The sequence below is a fragment of the Suricata suricatta genome, chromosome 13 (assembly GCF_006229205.1).
Source record: "Suricata suricatta isolate VVHF042 chromosome 13, meerkat_22Aug2017_6uvM2_HiC, whole genome shotgun sequence".
NCBI lineage: Eukaryota > Metazoa > Chordata > Mammalia > Carnivora > Herpestidae > Suricata > Suricata suricatta.
In genome coordinates, this window is record NC_043712.1 from 48,861,569 (window position 1) to 48,883,770 (window position 22,202).

General features: G+C 40.6%; 1 protein-coding gene across 2 annotated transcripts in view; it reads left to right on the forward strand.

Annotated features, from left to right (window-relative positions):
• The window catches only part of SAXO1 (stabilizer of axonemal microtubules 1), a 103,653-nt gene that overhangs the window by 10,007 nt on the left and 71,444 nt on the right, over positions 1-22,202 (forward strand). The window contains exon 1 of one of the 2 annotated variants that reach the window (XM_029920118.1): positions 20,643-20,660. The exons of the other annotated variant lie outside the window; for it this stretch is intronic. The gene's annotated coding sequence lies outside the window, so the exon portion shown is untranslated. Of the gene's footprint in view, positions 1-20,642; positions 20,661-22,202 lie in introns of those variants that run through there. 2 annotated transcript variants of the gene reach the window in all.

Below are 22,202 nucleotides of genomic sequence, written 5' to 3' on the forward strand. Positions count from 1 at the left end.
ACCCCAATGTTCATAGCAGCACTGTCAACAATAGCCAAATCATGGGAAGAGCCTAAATGTTCATCACCTGATGAATGGATCAAGAAGATGTTGTATTATATACACAAGGGAGTGTTACATGGCAATGAGAAAGAATGAAATCTGGCCATTTGTAGGAAAGTGGATGGACCTGGAGGGTGTCATGCTAAGCGAAATAAGTCAGGCAGAGAAGGACAGACACCATACCAACTTCTTAATGTGCTAACTTACCCACAGGTTTTCTTATGTAGCTGGGTATACCTAAGAACCACCCATACACATGAAATGTTCCAGGAATTGTTTTGTGGTCCACAGGGGACGGAGGCCCAGCTCTGGCAAAAAACAAACTTGGAAGAGAAGACTGATAACTTGAATTTGCAAATAGGTCAGATATACATTTGCAAATGAGGGGAGTCAAGGTATTTCAAAGAAGTGAGGGGAGGAGGATGTTGAAGATGTATAAAGTGGTCATGATGATGGGTCAATGGAATCATTGGGATTAAGGATCATAAAAATGTTCTTACCATAATAAAATTAAAATGAAAAAATTGATGCTCATCAGACAATGAAATAGCCCCCTATTCTCTCTAATGGTGTTTTCTGAGTGCAGTTCATTTTCATCTTGGGGTTTTGAAGGGGTCTGAAGAGATGTTCTAGAGCCTCTGTTGTTGAGCCTAAAGAAATGAGGGGAAAATGGAGGTATGGCACAGAGCTGAGGAGGGACAGATGTTTTCTTGACTTCTCCAAAAATTACTGAATGGCTAGTTAGAGTGAATGTCTTTCTCAGGCCTCATGGATTCTTGGGGATGTGGCTGATCTAGTTTATTCTTGGCACTCTGAATTCTTCTGCATGTCAACTATATGTAGCTGCCCAGTTCTAAATTTATAGAACTTAACTCTCAGATAACCAAAGAGACTAATTAGTGTACTCTTTCCAGATTTCAAGAGGAAGAGGAGCTCAGCCTATGATGTAGTTCCTCTGGCATCCAGAGTCCTTTCCCTTGGTCCAGTCAGCTGAGCTCTGGGGCCATGGGATTGTACAGACTGGGTGTCTTGGGGAGAGAGTTATTCTCAATAATAGGGGTGTGGATAGAAAAAAATGACTAGAAAAACTGAGTGGTGCCTTGGGGATTCTTGCCAAGATAGTCTTATAGATTAAGTTGGTGAAAGATGGATTGGATGATAGAGTAATTAGGTAGACTCACAGCTCATTGAACAAGCTTGCCCATAGAGCCATCAGTTGACTGGCTTTTTGCCTACTTGGAACGACATCACTAGCACCATGCCACAGGACACCATTAACTTTGTCCTGTTCAACATTTTTATCAACACTTGGATGAAGACCTAGAAGTCATCCTTATCAAATATATCGAGAACACAAAGTGGGAAGAATATAGCAAGTGTGATAGATGACAGAATCAAGATTCAAAATTATCTTGACAGGCTGGAATGCTGGGCCCTGAACCAAGCTGAAACTTAACAAGAGTAAATATGAGGTTCTACACTTGAGATGAAAAATCAATTATGCATATTCATAATGGGAGAGATTTGTCTTGGCCATAGTTCATGAAAAGGTCTTTGCATTTTACTTAACCACAAGTGTAATGTGTTTGCGGGTATGATATGGCTGCTAAGAAGCATTAGCTTGGTTTCAGGCTGAATGGAAGTAGGGTGTGCATGTCAGAAGAAAGAGTTACTTTATTGGTCTTGGTCTTGGTCAAGCAACTGAAGGATGCTTTTCCATGTGGATACTTAAGTTTTTAAAGGATCATAGTAAGTGACCAGGAGGGCCAGGTTACAGGGAATGTGTTGTAGCAGTGAGAAACCTGGAACTTGACAAGATCAGGGGATGGATGGATAGTCAACTAGTAACTGAAAGGCTGAATTCTGCAGAGCAGGAGCTGAACTACTTCTGGGTCACTGAGAAGGGATAACTAAGACCACTAAGTGGTCACTTTGTGAAAACCAATGTGGGGTCAGTACAAATGAATTTTATAGCAGGACCATAGAAACTTGAAGTGGACTTTCTTTGGTTCTTGAGCCATGCGTCTGCCTGTTGGGATGCTGTGGAAAGAATTCCTGCCTTGGACAGGAGGTTTGACAAAATGATCTCCAGGGTCCCTTTCAACACTGAAAACCCAGATTTCTGGAAAGGGAGAAGAGCATTTATTTTAATATGATGACTGAACTTGAAAGACTATTGCAGAGCAAAGAACTATGGACGCATGTGATATGAAAGATAAACTGAGAGCCATATGTTCCTGAAAAACCCAGGAAGTTAAGAGGTTTCTTAAGACATTTATATTTAATGCATAAAGCACATGTACAGACGTCAGCCTCCTGTCTCTATCCAATGCTCCTCGTGAACCTGTCTTTTCACTTGGTGTCCTTGCTTTTCTGTGGGCCTTTTCATGGCCTTTGAGTAATGTATAAAAATGCTTCATCTGTTGCTTCTACAACTTGCCCTGATAATATCTACATCTAGCTGTGCATGTTTAGGAGGCTTTTGTGGGCTAGCCTGGGATACTAGCCACCATGTGAAGCAATGCTTTTGTGGCCAATGTATTTCAAGCTTCCAGAAACCAGCGTATGGACTTTTGAAACATGTTGCACTTGCAATCGCAGGATGACCCATGATTGTCTTTCCTTATGACATTCTACTTCACACCCCTTGGAGTGTTTCTAAACTGGGCTCTGACCCAGAGAGCTCTCCTTCTTGCTCCTTACTTCTAACATGGCGGCAGTTCCTGAGATTCTGACACTTGATGAATCAAGCCTTCCTCTTTGTCTTCCCCTGCTCTCTCTAGAAATGAATTTTATTAAGGTGATTCTCTAAAAAAGAATTTGAAGAATCTTAAATAACCTCACATCATACAGTAATATAAGGAAGAAAAACCATGGGTGAAAATCCGTTTTCTGTCCCAGTAGTGCACTTGCATGCCTGCTCTGGGTCCCCTTGTGTGGATTTAGAGTTGCTGTTTTGGCCTCCCTAGATTCTCCAACTTCTATTCCCTGTATCGGGACCAGCTGTGGAAACTTTTCCATTATAATGCTGGTACTTAGGAAAGCTCCCAGAATGGTTCTATTACTCAGAATTCTAGGTCCAAGTGATTGAAATGGACCCTGGTTGGCTTAAGCAGGTTTAAACAGATGAAAAGCTATGGGATGGTTCACAGAATTAGTAGGAGGGCTGAAGAAGCAAGGATGGGGGATGGGAAGGTATAAGAGAAGGAGCAGGAGGCTAGAGCCACAGCCCCAGTCACTCTCTGGAGACCATCTGGTGAGGATACTGCTGATGCCCCCTTGGTACTGAGCATGCTGCACCTGCAGTGATGACCTCTGGACACAGCCCTGGCCCTGCCCGTGTCCCTGCCCAGTGGAACGACTTCTTCACTGTTGTGTCAGCTACTTTTTTTTCTTGCATCACTTGTACATTAAAATCTCCAGATGGGAGCTTCAGATTTGCCAGGACTTGGTCAGATGCTGAGGCCTCACTGTGGAATTGGGGGTTGGCGGCAGTGTCTTACTTTTTGGTTTCTCTAGTGGGAGATGGGCACTGCCTCTCACAAGACCGACATGGTTGGGAGTTCCTCAAAGAAAGGAAAGGCTTGGGATGTTAAGCAGCTAAAAAATGGCTAAAAATTAGAATTTTAAAATTTTTCTATTCATTTATGAAAACAGAAAGCTTAGATTGGAGCAGCTTCTTAACTGTGGCACAAGTTGGTGTTTTTGTTTTAGGGACCTGTCCTATTCATTGGATGGTACTGAGTAGCCTTTCTGGTCTCTATTCACTAGATGCCCATGACACCCACCCAGTTGTCTAGAAACATTTTTTATTGTCATATTGCCAAATGTCTTCTGGAGAGGAGAAAATAGCCCAAGGTTGAGAATCACTGGGCAGAGGCTTTCTCAAACTGTGGATTATAATTTGATAACCTTGAAATAATGGCTTTGTCACCAGAATGGATCTTCTACTCTTGTTCTTGGAGAGAGACACTTTCCCCATGAGAGTCCCTTCTCCTGAATGCAAAGGAAAGTCTGAAATTCTAATGTGTTTAAGCATCAACTGGAGAGCTATTTCGAAGCTACAAATCCCTGGGCCATACCCCCATATAGTTTGACTCTGTGGGTCTGAGGTCCAGGAATCTGCAAGTTTTAACAATGAACCCTGGTGATTCTGGTGCAGGTGAGCTACGGACTCTACTTTGAAAACCATGAAGCTACTTCATTGAGTAGCATCAACCTCAGAAACTAAAGGCACGTGTTTCTTCAGGGAGAAGAGCTACAGTTTTAAGGCTTTCAAATCTTTCCAGTCATTGATGAACAAGAAGGAACATAAAGATGCAGTCTGTTTTTATAGGAATTTTTTGGCAAGGGTTGCTTGGAACCAGCCTTGACATGTGATGCCAGCACTCACCACCCTTCGTTGCCATCAGCGAGAACTGTCCTCTGTTTTGAGCTCTGACTTGCCTCTCAATCCTCCTTTGGGAAGGATCTTCACTACATCCCCGTCCCCACCATATGTGGGGCCTTGCAGGGTGGTTTTCATGCTTTCCAAGTTGCCCTGGTCTATTTTGTGGTCTTCTTCACTGACTCTCTAACCTCCACAGGTGCAGAGAACATGGTCATGGTCTCTCAGCATCGCGTACTCTGCTTCCCCTGCAGACCCTCAATGGTGGGAGATCCCAGAGATCTCACATTCTGATTGTGTATCAGGCAGAGGAGGCATCTAGCAATATCTACAACAAAATTGTGGCCCTCCAGTGACACCTGGGTGCCTCATTCGGTTGAGCATCTGACTTCAGCTCAGGTCATGTTCTTGCAGTTCGTAAGTTGTAGCCTCATGCAGGGCTCTGTGCTGACAGCTCACAGCCTGGAGCCTGCTTTGGATTCTCTGTCTCCTGTCTGCCCCTCTCCTGCTCATTCTCTCTCTCTCAAAAATAAACATTAAAAACAACAACAACAACAACAAACTGTGGCCCTCCTGGTCCAGACACTTCTCTCTCAGGAAGCCTAATATAGAATTGAGAAGGATACACTCATTGACAAAACATTTTGTCATTTTCTACCATTTTTGGGGAGCTTGCTTGAGACACTAGGTTCCGTTTTCATTTCTGTTCTAACAGGGACTAGTCACAGTGCTACTTCCTTTCTTCCTTCCTTCCTTTCTTTCTTGTTTGTTTATTTTTGAGAGAGCAAGGGAGGGACAGAGAGCACAAGAGAGACAGAGGATCTGAAGCGGGCCCTGCATGGACAGCAGAGAGCCTGACATGGGGCTCAAACTCATGAACTTTGAGATCATAACCTGGGCCAAAGTTGGAAATTAACTGAATGAGCCACCCAGGCACCCTGTCACAGTGTTATTTCTGACAGCAGTTATTCTAAATTGCAGATCTTGTGGCCTTGATTCAAAGCCTTTGGGTTGTCCACTGATCAAAGAACAAACTACATTTATTCACACCTCCCCCCTCCCTTTCCACCTACTTCCTGCCTTGCATCCTATAGTTTAGGTTCCCCAAACTGTGCTGAGACCCTGTTTACTAACTGCTTGGTATGCTAACTGTACTATCACCCTGTATTCCAGACTCACCAGACCATTCTGCAGACTAATATGCAAAACCCTGGTCATACACTGCATGGCCCCCAATATTTTTCTAAAAGATGCAAACGCTTGCTAACATTATATGTAATCCCCTGATTAAAAAAAAAAAGTCCACACTTTATTTCTCTAGAAAAACTAAACGATGTGACAGCACTGTGCTAGTGTTCCTTAAATGGTAAGGGTCTGCTCTTGCCCCAAATGGGACACGTTCCATCCACAGTGACCTTGGATAAAGGTAAGGGGAAATCCCATGAAACTTTACCTCCTATTTCCCACAAGAGGGCATTATAACCTCTAAAAACGTGCAGGGGACTGAAATCCCCAAAGTTGCTAGCTTGACTTTGCTGCCCAAGCTGTGAAGAACTTAGGAGGGTCCTACACCTGCGTTTTGAATCCGAATGGGCGTGTCGCTTGCCGTGAACTACTGTCAGGCACACTTTCACAAACTCCTGTCCTTTGGCCTGGCTCCTCTCCAGCATCTTAATTCTGTTCTGAAAGCCAGCTTGTGCTAAACGTGTGCAAACCTTCGAGCTTAGGTGGAGGCTGTGGAAATTTGGAGGCCTGTGGAGGCAGGGTTGTTGCCAGGGAAATGCCTGATTTGTGGAGACAACCTCACAGCCCAGCATTCCTTGGTGGTGCTTCTGGTTGGCACAGAACCTTGCTTTTTGTCAGCACCTGCGAGCAGAGCAGTCGCTGTCAGGCATGCCTTAACACAAACCGGGCCAGCAGAGGTTGATGTGTTAGCCCTCAGGCCTGTTTATTAGAATACGGCATATCTGCTGAGGGGGCTAGGACTCAGTTTCGCTGGCTAGTGTGTCCTTTCCTCTTAGAAAAGTTAACAGTAGAACCCCACATATAGTCGCCAATTTTCTTGTCTGAGTTCTGAGTTCTTGTCTGAGTTCTGAGAACATTGTGACATTCTAGCTGCTTCTCTTGCAGTAAGGGGCTAGCTGTCTGGAGCATCATTGCTGGGCCTCTTTACAGGGACTGTGCTGGGGTACCTTGCTCTGTTTGCCTCTCATGCTCTGCGTGCCCCTGCCCCCATGGTCCATGCCGGACTTACAGGTTACGAGACAACACCGACCCCGTATTAGATTGTATTCACGTGTGGCAATCTTTACTTTTGGTCCTGTGTACACTTTGCCTACTTTGGTTTTAATGCTTAAGGCCAGAGTATTTGGGATGGTCAGAGGCAAGGTGCCTTAGCACTTGTACTTCTCCCACCTGAAGAGGTCTCAAAGATCTAAGAAAACACTAGCTTTTAGCCCTCATGTGGCAACTAAGGATGGATAAGTGAAAACAAAGTTGCCAAATCTGACTTTCTTTGTTGGGTTTCTTCTCTTTGCTTGGCCTTGGTTAAGACAACAAATCAACGAGCAGAGGTGTCAGGTGGTCGCACGTCTGACTTGTGTGATCATTGCTCAGGCCTTGATCTCAGGGTTGTGAGTTTGAGTTCCATATTGGGTGTGGAGCCTACTAGAAAAAGAAAAGACAAAGCGATTCATCTTCGCCTCGGTTTTTCTCATTGCCTTTTATATCCATCCTCAATGCTGGTAAGATTTGAAATGATTCAGTGAGCTTGTGGAGATATGGAAAATGAAAGCGTAAATGGTATAATTGGGTCTTGGATTTTTGAAGAATTGGCTTGGGTTGTTACACTTGTAAATTTTTTTCCTTTATCCTTGGGTTGAATAACCCACCCTATGCCCTTCCAAAAAGCCGATATGGAATATATACAGTTGATCCTTGAACACAGCCCACTTAGATTTTTTTATTTCAGTAAATACAGTGCAGTAACAATGTATTTTCTCTGGTTTTCTTAAAATTTTCTTTTCTCTAGCTTACTTGTAACAATACAGTGTACGGCACCCAAAATATACAAAATATGTTAATTGTTATCAGTAAGGTGTCTGGTCAACAGTAGGCTATTAAGTTTTGTGCAAGTCAAAAGTTACATGTGGGTTTTTACTGTGTGGGGGTTGGGTTGGTATCCCAATCCCTGCCTCGTTCAAGGCTCACTGTGTATTGAAACATAAGGATCTTATTTTTGATAGGATTTAGGTTCTACTAGTTTGCCTACAGTCAGGGATATTGATTCAGCCCTGGGCCTTAAAGTCTAAGTCTTAGCTCTGGGCATGCTAGGAATTTAAGGTTTACTAGGCACAATTTTTGGAAACTTTTTAGTGTACTCTGTTCAGTTGAGTGGGAATCTCCATGGGCGCCAAGGTGTGTCTCCATCAGTTATAGTTTGTTGTTCACATCACCCATGGCCCTGGAGTTCCCAGTGCAAAGAGAAGGAGGTGACACCATGGTTGAACCCTTTTCTGCCTCTCCCACCAGAGAGGGTGGTGATGGACTCAAATGCCTCATTGGCTAGTTTTGCAGGGTTTAGAGAACTAGGATAGTCAAAAAAAAAAAAAAAAGTTACTTGGTACTGATGTCTAGTCAGCATGTATTTAAATGCCTTTTTAATGCTCTAAACTTCACTTAGATTTCCTGGTGTTATTATAAGTGGAAGACTTAATCCTTATTTTCAGGCAGTTTAAAATCCATGCAATTGGAACGTGGGCTAACACAATGCGAGAGCAATGCAGGACACCACAGTGTTGTGACTAAGCTAGAGATTCTGGGGTTAGAACTGAATTTTTTTTTAACCTTTTGTGTCTTAGTTCCTTTATGTAAAATGGGGATGAGTATAAAGATTATATGAGATAATGTATGTAAAGTACTTAGCCTAGAGCCTCGTATGCGGTTGAAAGTTCAATATTTGGTAGATAACTATAAAGTTGTTTCCTTTGCAGTTTTATTCAGAAAGGGTTTCCCATCTCAGTGCTCATGTAAATCACTTTGAAAGAAAATTTCCAAAAATTCCACTATATGCCATCTTGATTTCTTTAATAAACTCTTTTTTTTTTTCTGATAACAGAAATATGGATCTGCTTTAAGTGTTTTCCTTGCAATCAATGTGCCTGCCTGGAATTGCTTTTTTACCCTGTTATCTATCAGCTGCCGCTTTTCTGGAGAATCAGCTCACTGAATATATAAAAGGGAGTAAAGAAAAGGGTCTTCCCGTGGACTAATAATAAGTAACAATGTCAGTCTTCTGGGTGCTAAGAAACCTCTTGCTCCCATCTTCCTGGCCACATCCTAGAAGATTGGGGTTTCTAGAAATGTGCCACCTGGCTAAATGCAGAGTTTATTAGTAGGACCAGAAGTGTAAAGAAACAGCAAGTACTGCCTGGATTATCTTTATTTCTTGCCAGAAGGGAGCTTGATGGAAAGTCTGATTCACAGGCAGGCGGGAAATGTGGGTTCCAGCCCCAACTGTGTCAGGGCTGACTCTCCACAGAATGAGGCATTCGCTGCCTTCGGAGGTCTTCAGATTACTGAATCACTTTAGACCCTCCGGGGGAAGAGTAAGGTGCAGAATGAGTGACCATGAACTTCAGCCTGACATAAGGTGTTTTTTTTTTTTTTTTGCTTTGTTATGGTTAATGTTTATTTGTTTGTGACAAACACCAAAACCTTAGTGGACTTTGCCTCTTCAAAGACGGAGCCTTCTCTTTTGAGGTGATGGAAATTTCACAAGGAAAGGAAAATGTGACTGGCTCTGGTAAAGAAAGAGTGTAAGACCGTCAGGACTTCTCCCAGCTGTTTTAGTAGGCAGAGAGCGTCCACTTGGGGAATAACACCACAAGAAATCTCAGTTTTCCCTGATGCGCATTCCATTTCATTCTGTGTCCTCCTCTGCTCGCAGATTTAAATACCAAACTGCTCCTATGACTTCACAGTTTCCACCTGGGGTCTTATGCGTTAGCCCAGAGCCAAAAAATCATCGGCAGTTTTCCCCCTATTGCCACATCTTCGAAGTGGGGGCTGCTTTGGAGGCTGTTTATGTCATCATTGCTGTATCTCTGGGTATTCCTGGTTGAGTTTTTAGTTTCAGCTGAGGCTCTAATGTCAGAAGTGGTGTGCCTCTCCATGTGGAAAAGGCAACATCATCTTGGAGAGTTTTTTGCTGTGACAGTTTGGGGTGACAATTCTGAAAATCCTTTTGTACCTTACTCCTCTCCTCTGAGATTTTTTTCTTTTAACTTTTAGATTTGGCAGATTAAAAAAGGTAAAGATAATTTTTTTTTGTCCATAGAATCAGAAAATAACTTCCCTGCCATCTCATCAGCATCAGGCTTGTATTCTCACAGAGAGGCAACATTACAGGCCATGCAGAGTCGCTTCTGTCTGCCGATGCTGGTGTGGCACTGATTAAAATGAGGCATCTTTGTTTATTTGAAGGCAGAATAGGGGTCTGTGTTTGCAAATAGCAGTTTGCTGCATGCATAAATGAATTTGACCATGTTGACTAAAGGATCCATCAGTTAGCTAGATGATGAATTGGTTTCAGTTTGGGGATTAATATATTTTGGGTGCTGTGGTCAGCATTCACTTCACTGAGCTGCTAAATTGTGTGAATGCTCAAAAGTGCTCCCGGAGAACGTGCCTGTCCTTGAAAAAGTCTCCTGTAGTGGCTGTGGCTGGAGCATGCCCTCCCCCCACCCCCCACGCCCTTTTAACTGTGTGTAGGAAAGTATTTTTTCTTTCCTCACCCTACCTTTATTGAGGTATAATTGACAAAATGGTAGGGTATTTAAAGTGTACATCATGATGCTTTGATAAACGTTGTGAATGGATTCTTCCTATTAGTTAACTAACACATCCATCAGCTCACAATTATCTGTGTGAGTGTGTGTGTGTGTGTGTGTGGCATTTAAGTTCTACTCTGAGCAAATTTCAATTCTATAATATAGCATTATCAATTATAATTACCATGTTATATATTAGATCTCAGACCTTATTCATCTTGTAGCTGGAAGTTTGTACCCTTTTACCAACCTGACCCTATTTCCCCCCACATCCCCAGTCCCTGACAGATAGTTTCTACTCTGTTTTTAAGAGTTAGACTGTTGTTGTTCTTGTTCCACGTATAAGTGATACCATGGAGTATCTGTCTTTGTCTGGTTTATTTCACTAAGCATAATGCCTTCATGGTCCATCCATGATGTTGAAAATGGTGTGTTTTCCTTCTTTCTCGTGGCTGAAGAGTATTTCATTGTGTGTATATATACCATATTAATCTGTTGATGGACATGTAGGTAATTTTTATATCTTGGCTGTTATGAATACTGTAGTGAGCACTGGAGTACAGAGATCTCTTTAAGATTCTGTTTTTATTTCCTCCCGGTATGTACGTGAAGTGGGCTTGCTGGAGCAGAGGGTAGTTCTATTTTTAATTTTTTGAGGAACCTCCATGCTGCTTTCCAAAGTGGTTGTGCCAGTTTTCTCTCTCCTCATTCCCCCGCCTTGATTTGTCCTGTTCTTCACTCTGTGACATCAGAGATGGGCTGAGTGGGGCTGGATAGACAGCCTGGCGGGAGGTAAAAGGTCAGCTTGCTGGCGTCTGAAGTTGGATGTGAGCTGGGGGAAAATTTCTCCCAGCTTCTTTTTGGTACTTGTGTCTCTTCCACTTCTTGACTTTCTGTTTTCCTGTTTCTCAAGAGTTCAGTGTCTTGTGGCTGGCTGAAGACTGCCATCGGGACCCCTGCCCCTTGGGTCCCAGACTTCATGATTACCTTTGCTGACTTTCAATACTCCCTGTTGCCATTTGCAACTAGGATTTTAGTTGTTTGATTTTTGCATTCTAATCCTTAGGACAGTGGCACATGGTAGACTTTTAAAAGTATTTGAATGAATAAAAGAGAAATTTGTCTACTGATGGAAAGCGATCTGCCTAATCTATATTAAAACACAAACGACTTGCTAAGCGAAATAAGTCAGGCGGAGAAGGCCAGATACCATATGTTTGCCCTCATAGGTCTAACAGGAGAGCAGGAGAAACCTAATGGAGGACCAGGGGGAGGGGAAGAGGGAAAGAGAGTTGGGGAGAGAGAGGGATGCAAAACTTGAGAGACTATTGAATACTGAAAATGAACTGAGGGTTGAAGGGGGGGGGGGAGGGGAAAAGAGGTGATGGTGATGGAGGAGGGCACTTGGGAAGAGCACTGGGTGTTGTATGGAAACCTATTTGACAATAAACTACTTAAAAAAAAAAACACACACACAAATGACTGTCCCAAACCTTTCATCAGTATTCTTTCAAGCATCATAGGGAATTTAGGTTTGAGTTTGTAGCATCTGTACTATTACTTTATTATTTTTATTTCATCAAGAAAAATTTTTAAAGGAAGTATAAATTCATTTTGGCTCAGGTCACGATCTCACAGTTAGTGAGTTCGAGCCCCCACACTGGGCTCGTTGCTGTTAGCACAGGGCCCTCTTCAGATCCTCTGTCCTCCTCTCTCTGTCCCTCCCCAACTTGAGCACTCTCACAAATATACTTAAAAAAAAATAGTCCCCCAGGTTCCTTTACCAAAGACAACCACTGCTCTTAGTTTCTTATGTATCTTTTCTGAGAGGTAAGTATACAAGCATATGTTTATGCAGTGCAGTGCACTAACAATATGGACATGCCCGTGTTTCACTCTTTGTTAATGTAAGGCCCTGACCCCATTGACCACCTGCCTCTTCCCCCTTAGTGATTCCCAAATAGGCCCTATATTTGTCTTTAAAAAATCTTATTCCAATTTATGTATTTTACATTACTTTTTTAACACCACTTTGTTATTTAGGATAAGGTTTGACTGCATCTGTCAGAAAACCGAAAATAACAGTGACTTACACAAGATGAAAGTTTATTGTTCTCTCACTTAAGACAAGTCTGGGGCTTAGAGGGTAGCTCACAATGTCAGGGACCCAGGCTCTTTCTATCTTGCTCACTTGCTCTCTCTAATGCTTTGCCTCCTGATCTAAAAGGACTGTTGAATCTCAGTCATTATGTTGATATTCTGGGCAGCAGGAAGGAATAGTCTCTCCTAACCCCTAAATAATGTACATTCTTTATGGAGACCTCATAGCAGTTTCCTGCAAGACTTCCTGGATGGCCCAGCTAAAAATTGGGGATTCTATTACCACAGAAGAGAGGAATATAGGTATGGGGGTAGCTAGCTAGCTAACATTTTTTGCCATTATTACTCACTTCTTCAAATATGGCTACCTCCCCTCCGATTTCTTTATTAAAAATTTTTAAATGTTTTTAATTGATTTTTGAGAGAGAGAGACAGCACGAGCAGGGGAGGGTCAGAGAGAGGGAGACACAGAATCTGAAGCAGGCTCCAGGCTCTAAGCTAGGTGTCAGGACAGAGCCTGATGCAGGGCCAGAACCCACGAACCATGAGATCATGACCTGCGCTGAAGCCGGACGTTTAACTGAGTCACCCAGGCGCCCCTCCTCTCCAATTTCTTATCCACCCTGAACTTCCAAATTATTTTCTGCTTCTCTCAGAAATCTTCAACTATCTTAACTTGATTCATGGAAGGAGAGGTCAGTCCAGTCTGGGAATGGCCATGTTTAGAACTTTAAAAAAGTGAGTGTTGTTTTAGTTCAGAGGAAAGTTGCATGTAGTTTGATGTTACACTTTGGCCTTTTCTGAGCTGATCATTTAGATCAGGAATTAGCAAAGCTTTTCTGTAAAGGACCAGATAGATGTTTTAGGCTTTGCAGGCCATATCCTCACTGTTGCAGCAATTCTAGTCTGCTTTGTAGTTCAAGAGCAGCTGCTGACCATATATAGAAGCAGAGCATGGCTGTGGTCCAGTGATGTTCTGTTATCACTCTGAAATTAAAATTATGGATACTTTTATGTTCATGCAATGTTTATCTTTTTTTAAGTTTACCTTGAGAGAAAGAGAGAAAGCATGAGAAGGGGAGGGGCAGAGAGAGCAGGGGAGAGAAAGAGAGAGAGAGAGAGAATATCTGAAGCAGGATCCACATTGTCAGCACAGAACCCAGTGTGGGGCTCCATCTCATGACTGTAAGGTCATGACTTGAGCTAAAATCAAGAGCCAGATGCTCAACCGACTGAGCCACCCCGGTGCCCCTTGAAATATTTATCTTAGTTTTTTTAAACTATTTTAAAATGTAAAAGTTATTCTTATAAGCTATATAAAAACAAAGGGCCATGGTTTGCTGACCCTAATTTAGATGATTGCAGAAATGATAAGCTCTAAGAAAAGAAAATAATGTTTTGCTGCTTGAAATAGAAGTTCAGCTAGGGTGAGACTCTGAACGGGGAAGAAGGAAGGAGAATCCAAAAATGTCTCAAAGACTAATATATGTTTTGAGGTTACATATTCTAAAATGCTTAAAAATATATCACCAGAATAAGAAAATACTCATATTCTTATTAGAGATACATTGAGTTTTTAAATGGGATAAAATTTACTATTTTAACACATTTTAAATGTACACTTCAGTGCCATTGAGTTATTTACAATGTGTGCAACCAGTACCATGATCTATTTCCTAAACTTTTTCCATCATCTAAAACATATCTCTTCCTGTTAATTTTTTTTTTTTAATATTCAGCCTGTGCACAGGAATGGGGAAGGAGCAGAGAGAGAGAGAGGGAGACACAGGATCCAAAGCAGGCTCCAGGCTCTGAGCCGTCAGCACAGAGCCTGATGCGGGCCTCGGACTCACAAACTGCAGGATCATGACCTGAGCCGAAGTCAGACACCTAAACAACTGAGCCATTCAGGCGCCCCAGAACCTCTTCCTGTTAAACACTAACTTCCCACTCCCTGCAGTGACCTCTCTTGTGTTTTCAGTTTCTATTCTAGGTACCATATAAGAGGAACCATACAATAATTGTCCTTTTTAGTCTGGCTTGTTTCATTTAGCTTAAGGTCTTCCAGGTTCATCCATGTTATAACATGTTACAGAATTTCATTCCTTTTTAAGGCTGAATAATATTCTGTTGTATGTGTTACACCATATTTCTTTATCCATTTGTCTGTTGGTGGACATTTGGGTTGTTTCCACTTTTTAGCTATTGTGAATACCTCTATAATCATTGGTGTGCAAATATGTTTGAGTCCCTCCTTTTAATTCTTGCATGATAAACCTGGAAATGGAATTAAGGCATATGGTAATTCTACATTTCACTTTTTAGGGAAACTCCATACTATTTTCCACAGAGGCTGCATCATTTTACAATCCCATGAGCAATGCTCAGAGGTTCCACTTTGAATGTGGAGTATTAGAGTATGTAGACTCAAAGCATAGTTCTTCTAAACATTAAAAAAAATTTTTTTTTAATGTTTATTTGTTTTGAGAGACAGAGTGACAGAACATGGGCAGGGAGGGGCAGAGAGAGAAAGGGAGACACAGAATCTGAAGCAGACTCCAGGCTCTGAGCTGTCAGCACAGAGCCCAATGCAGGGCTCGAACCCACAAACTGTGAGATCATGACCTGAGCCAAACTTGGCCACTCAACTGACTGAGCCACCCAGGTGCCCCCTAAACATTTTTAGATTCTCCTTCCCTCTGTCCCTTTCCAGAGTCTCATTCAACTTGACCAATTCTATTTAGAACAACAAATCATTCCTTTCCTCACAAACATTTATTTAAAAATTCCTTTTTAGAATAATAACCATCCTAATGGGTGTGAAGTGATGTTTTATTGTGACTTAGATTTGCATTTCCCTAGTAATATTGAGCATCTTTTCATGTGCTTAGTGGCCATTTTTGTATCCCCTTTGCCAAGACAGCTCTTAAGTCCTTTGCCCAGTTTTTATTGGCCATTTTGTTAGGTTGTAGGAAATTTTTATATATTCTGGATATAAGTTTCTTATCAGAGGAAGAAAATTTCTCCTATTTTGTGGGTTTTCTCTTCACTCCCTCTTTTTGTAAGTAGGCTTCATGCTTCATGCCCATTGTGGAGCCTAACACAAGGCTTGAACTCATGATGCTGAGATCTGGAATGAGATGCTTAACTGACTGAACCGCCCAGGCACTCCTCTTCATGCCCTTGATAGGATATCTTGCACAAAAGTTTTTAAATTTAAGTCTAATTTACCTATTTGTCTTTTGTTCTTCTGTTTTTCGTGTTGCCAAATCCCTTGTTATACAAAGCTTTTTCCCTATGTTTTCTTCTAAGAGTTTTATAGTTTCTGTTTTTACATTTAAATATTCCATTTTGAGTTACTTTTAATGTACGATGTAAGGTAAAGACCGAACTCATTCTTTTGCATGTAGATATCCAGTTATTCCAGCATCATTTCCCCACTTATGTATTGTTTTTTGATTTTATTTAAAAAATTTTAATTCCAGTATAGTTAATGTACAATGTTATATTAATTTCAGGTATACAATATAGTGATTCAACAATTTCATATAGCACCTGGTGCTCATCACAAGTGCACATTTTAATCCCAATCACCTATTTCACTTATTCCTTCCCCCACCCCTCTGGTAACCATCAGTTTGTTTTCTACAGTTGAGTCTGTTTCTTGGTTTGTGTGTGTCTCACTCTCTGTTTTTTCCTTTGTTCATTTGCTTATTTCTTAAACTCCACATATGAATGAAAACATATGGTATTTGTCTTTCTCTGACTTATTTCACTTAGCCATTATATACTCTCTAGCTCCATCCATGTTATTGCAAATGGCAAGATTTCATTCTTTTTCATGGCTGAATAATATTCTATTGTGAATACTCTATGGTGTGTATATGTGTGTATACACACATTTATATATATACCATATCTTCTTTATCCATTCATCTGTTGATGGACCCTTGAGCTGCTTCCATATCTTGGGTATTGTAAATAATGTTGCAATAAATATAGGGTGTGTATATCCTTTCAAAGTAGTGTTTTTGTATTCTTTGGGTAAATGTTCACTAGTGGGATTACTGGATTGTAGGGTAGTTCTATTTTTAATTTTTTGAGGAACCTCCATACTGTTTCCACTATATCTTCACCAGTTTGTATTCCCATCAGCTGTACATGAGGGTTCTTTTTTCCTCCATATCCTTCCCAACGCTTGTTTCTTGTGTTTTTGGATTTTCGCCGTTCTGACAGGTGCAAGGTGATGTCTCATTGTAGTTTTTATTTGCATTACCCTGATGATGAGTGATGTTGAGCATGGTTTCATGTGTCTGTTGGCTATGTCTGCACTCTTTGGAAATGTCTGCTCAGGTCTTCTGCCCATTTTTAAATTGGATTATTTGTGGGGTTTCCCCCCCTTTTTTTGTTTTTTGTTTTTGTTTTTTGGTGTTGAGTTGCATCAGTCCTTTATATATTTTGGATTCTAACCCTTTATCAGAGATGTCATTTACAAGTATGTTTTAGTTTTGTTGGTGGTTTCCTTTGCTGTACAGAAGCTTTTTATTTTGATGTGGTCCCAGTAGCTTATTTTTGCTTTGACTTCCCAATAACTTTATTTTTGCTTTTGTTTTCTTTGCCTCAGAAGACATATCTAGAAAAATGTTGCTATGACTGATGTCTGAGGAATTATTGCCTGTGCTCTCCTCTAGGATTTTTATGCCTTCAGGTCTCACATGTAGGTCTTTAGTCCATATTGAGTTTACTTTTGTGCATGATATAAGAAAGTGGTCCAGTTTCATTCTTTTGCATGTTGCTGTCTAGTTTTCCCAGCACCATTTGTTGGAGATGGTCTTTTTCCTATTGCATACTCTTACCTCTTTTGTCAAAGATTAATTGACGATGCAACTGTGGGTTTTTTCTGGGCTTTGTATCCTGTTCCATTGATCTGTGTGTCTCCTTTTGTGCCAGTACCAGACTGTTTTGATGACTACAGTTTTGTAATATAACTTGAAGTCCAGAATTGTGATGCCTACATCTTTGCTTTTCTTTTTCAAGATTGCTTTGGTTATTTGGGGTCTTTAATGGTTTCATACCAATTGGAGGATTGCTTTTTCTAGTTCTGTGAAAAATGCTGTTGGCATTTTGATAGGGGTTGCATTAAATGTATTTATTTGGGTGGTATAGACATTTTAACATTATTCTTCTAATCCACAAACGTGAAATGTCTTTCCATTTCTTTGTGTCATTTTCTGTTTCTTTCATCAGTGTTGTATAGTTTCAGAGTATAAGTCTTTCACCTCTTTGGTTAAGTTTATTCCTAGATATCTCATTATATTTTGTGTGAGTGTAAATGGGATTGTTTTCTTAATTTCTATTTCTGCTGCTTTATCATTGGTCTATATAAATGCAATAGATTTCTGTAGATTGACTTTGTATCCTATGACTTTACTGAATTATTTATCAGTTCTAGCAGTTTTTTGATGGAGTCTTTAAGGTTTTCTACATAGAGTATCATGTTATGTGCAAATAGTGAAAGTTTGACTTCTTCCTTATTGATTTGGATGCCTTTTATTTCTTTTTGTCATCTGATTGCTGTGGCTAGGACTTCAAGAACTATGTTGAATAAAAGTGGTGAGAGTGGACCTCTCTTTCTTTTTCCTGACCTTAGGGCAAAGGCCCTCAGTTTTCCCTCATTGAGGATGACGCTAGCTCTGGTTTTTCATGGCCTTTATTATGTTGAGGTGTGTTCCCTTTAACCCTACTTTTAAAAAATCATAAATGGATGTATTTTGTCAAGTGCTTTTTCTGCATCTATTGAAATGCTCATAGTGTTCTTATCCTTTCTCTTTTTGATGTGATGTATCATGTTGATTGATTTGTGAATTTTTAAAATATTTACTTTTGAGAGAGAGAGGGAGGGAGGGAGGGAGAGAGAATGAGTGGGGAAGCAGCAGCAAAAAGAGAGAGTGAGACAGACACTGTGAAGCAGGCTCCATGCTGTCAGTGCAGAGCCTGACCTGGGACTTGAGCTCATGAACTGTGAGATTGTGACCTGAGCCAAAGTCAGATGCTTACCCAACTGAACCAACCAGGCACCCTGAGTAATTTGAATATTAAACCACTCTTGTGACTAAAGACCACTTGATTGTGATGAATGGTCTTTTTTTCTTTATGTATTGTTGGATTTGGTTTGGTAGTATTTTGTTGGGGATTTTGCACCTATGTTCATCAGAGATATGGGCTATACTTCTCTTTTTTTGTGGTGTCTTTTTCTGGTTTTGGTGTCAGGGTTATGCTGGCTTCATAGAATGAATTTGGAAGTTTTCTTTCCTTTTCTATTTTTTGGAATAGTTTGAGAAGAACAGGTATTAACTCTTCTTTAAATGTTTGGCAGGATGCACCCGTGAAGCTATCTGGTTGTGGGCTTTTGTTGGGGGAGTTTTTTGATTACTTATTCAATTATATTGCTGGCAACTGGTCTGTTCACATTTTCTGTTTCTTCTTGTTTATGTTTTGGTAATTTATACATTTCTAGGAGTGTATTCATTTCTTCTACGTTGTCCAATTTATTGGCATATAGTTTTTCATGATATTCTCTTATAATTTTTGTATTTCTGTGGTGTTGGCTTTTATTTCTCCTCTCTTATTTATTATTTTATTTATTTGTTTGTGTCCTTTCTCTGTCTCTGTCTCTTTTATAAGTCTTGCTAGAGACTTATCAATGTTATTGATTTTTTTTTTTTTTTTTTTTTTTTTTTTTTTTTTTTTGCCAAGAACTCGCTCCTGATTTCATTGATCTGTTCTATTGTAGGGCTTTTTTTGTTTTGTTTTGTTTTGTTTTTTGTTTTTTTGTTTGTTTTTGTGTCATTTATTTCTGTTCCAATTGTTATTTCCTTCTGCTGGTTTTAGGTTTCGTTTGTCTTTTTGTAGCTCCTTTACATGTAAAGTTAGATTATTTGAGATATTTCTTGCTTCATGGGGTAGGCCTTTATTGTTGTAAACTTTCCTCTTAGGATAGCTTTTGCTGCATCCCAAAGGTTTTGAACCATTGTGTTTTCATTGTCATTTGTTTCTGTGTACTTTTAAATTTGATTTCCGGGTGATCTAGTCATTGTTTAGTAGCGTGTTATTTAACCTGTCTATATTTGTGCTCTTCCCAGATTTTCTCTTGTGGTTGACTTCTAATTTCATAGTGTGGTCAGAAAAGATGCATGGTGTGACTTTTTGAATTTCTTGAAGTTGTGGCCTAATCTGTGATCTATTCTGGAGAATGTTCTATGTGCACTTGAAAAGAATGTGCATTCTACTGTTATAGAATGGAATGTTCTGAATATATCTGTTTAATTCATGTGGAGAATGAATGATGCTTTGGGATTTCTTAAACTATAATCTCTACTTTGGAGTATGTTTGGAAATTTCATAATAAAAACGTGAAGGAAAAGCCATCATTAAAGTATGCATTTTATTATTTTAAGTTATTGTTTGAATGTTCCTATTTTAAAAATAAGGGTGTGATTTAAGCCATTATTATTTTGATTACTGTCACTAATTTTCTCTTTGTTTTAGGGAATATTGTGGTTTTTTTTTTTTTTTTTGCAACATCTGACTATGCTGTCTTTTTGCTTTTTTCCTAAGAGGAGAAAAAGAATGTTTGGTTTTTTTTTAATGTGTTTAATAGTCTCACTCTTGCTTCCAGTGCTCTTCTTGCTTTTAGAAGTTGGTCATACTGATTCTTGTGAATGCTTTGGTGCTGAGTATAAATGTGCCATGCTTATAGGTCTAACAGGAGAAACCTAACAGAGGACCATAGAGAGGGGAAGGGGGAAGGAGAGCTGGAGAGAGTGAGGGACACAAATCATGAGAGACTACTGAATACTGAAAACGAACCGAGGACTGAAGGGGGAGGGGTGGGGAGAAGGAAGTAATGGTCATGGAGGGGGGCACTGGTGGGGAGGGGCGCGGGGTGTTATATGGAAACTAATTTGACAATAAACTATTATAAATTAAAAAAAAAAACAAAAAAAAATGTGCCATGATTTCTAAACCCACATTACCTGAGGGGGCTTTGAAAAATGTATAGAAATGGAGACAGATTCACTAAGCCTAGGGTATGACTTGGTCCTCAGAAGTGATTGGGGTGCATCTGGATCTGGGAATCACTAAGTAGGAGCAGTGCTTCTGAAAGGGCGTAGAAACCACATCTTTTTGTACTCTCTCCTGCCACCCTGGAGGACGTCCTGCCTTATTGGGAGGAGAGCAGGACTTGGAGTCAGAAGTTCCAGGCCAGTTAGTAGACTGAGACGACCAAGGCTGAACAGGTAACTTCCCTTTCAGAAAGATGGGACTGAACTGTGCTCCCAGTGAGCTCCCTGAATGTGTTAGTCATTCCACATAAGCTTTTGGCTGATGTCAGCTTCAGCCTGGGAGAGAGAGATTGATCACTAGAATGAGGGGATTATGTGGATTCCTCTTGTGTACAGAAAGAGAAGATATTTATATATCTGTATTAAGTTGATTACATTTTTAGACAAATCATTCAAGGAAAATAACCACAAATTCCTGAAGATTGCGTGTGTGTGTGTGTGTATGTGTGTGTGTTGGGGAGGGGGTGGTGCAGCGGGGAGCCGTTTGCTTTATTTTTCTGACTTATTTATTTAAATGAGCACAAAGCATACCATAGTTCCTTTCTACATTACTAAAAGAAAAATTCAATCTCTTTTTGGATGGTCTAGTGGAACAACAACCTTGACATAGTTAATAAAATTAAGCATTGTATAATGAGCTTGGCTTTTGAGGCCTTTAAGAGTGTCCAAATATGCCTTGTTAGCTTACCCAAGCCAAATTGGGAGAGTCAAAAAGACGTTGGCAGCCTGTGGAGTCCTGAGGCTTTAGGCAGCGAGCGTAGCCCCACATCCCATCCAGCGGTGAGTGGGCAACTGCGAACAGATCCCGGTCTTCTTAAGAACATCCAGGGTTCAGAAGGGATTTGAGAGATTCTTGGTGCTGCCCACCCTTCTGCACATGACAGGACAGAGAGCCCCCTGATGCTGCGCACATACGTTTTCCATTTATGTGGTCTCTCTAAGGATGGTGGCGTCTCTCTAAGGAAGTAGAACATACTTCCCTGCCGGAAGCCACATCTTTCAGTGGTGACACCCAAAGGCAACTCCTGTGGTCTTTTGGTTGTTTTGGAGAGATGCAGCGTGACTGCTTTTGTTGTTACAACCCTCGGTGGTCTGCCAGTAAGCACGTAGTATAAATAACAACTAATAAATAATTTTACAGCAGAGGTCCTAAATCTTTCCAGATAGTGCACTGGTGCGTGGCTGTCAAATGCCAGACAGATCCTAAGAAAAGAGTAACTTTAACCCATCCATTTCTTTTTTACATGCATGGCACATTGTTTTCATAAAATTTTCCTTAGGTTTTCATGGCTTAAGGGGGAAAAATGCACACATAAAAACGTGTACACAAACAACCCACATATGCACAGCTACCCTAGCTGGCTACACAGTAACTTCTGTTTTTAGAAATGGCCAATTTTATATGTTTCCGAATTTTGCTTCTAGTTTGGCTATATGGGGCAGACTTATTTTTTTTGGAATAAAATCCCTCTGATTTTGCATGCTGGACCACACTCTTGCATTTGTTTGAGTGTCCAAAATTATGAGAAAATGAATTGGTTTCACTCATTTTATAGTTTCTTACCTCCTATTTTTTTTTTAAGTAGGTTCCATGCCCAGAGCAGAGCCCAATGCCGTCCTTGAACTCAATGACCCTGAGATCATGACTTGAGCTGAGATCAAGAGCCAGATGTTTTTTTATTAATATTTTATTGTCAAATTGGTTTCCATACAACA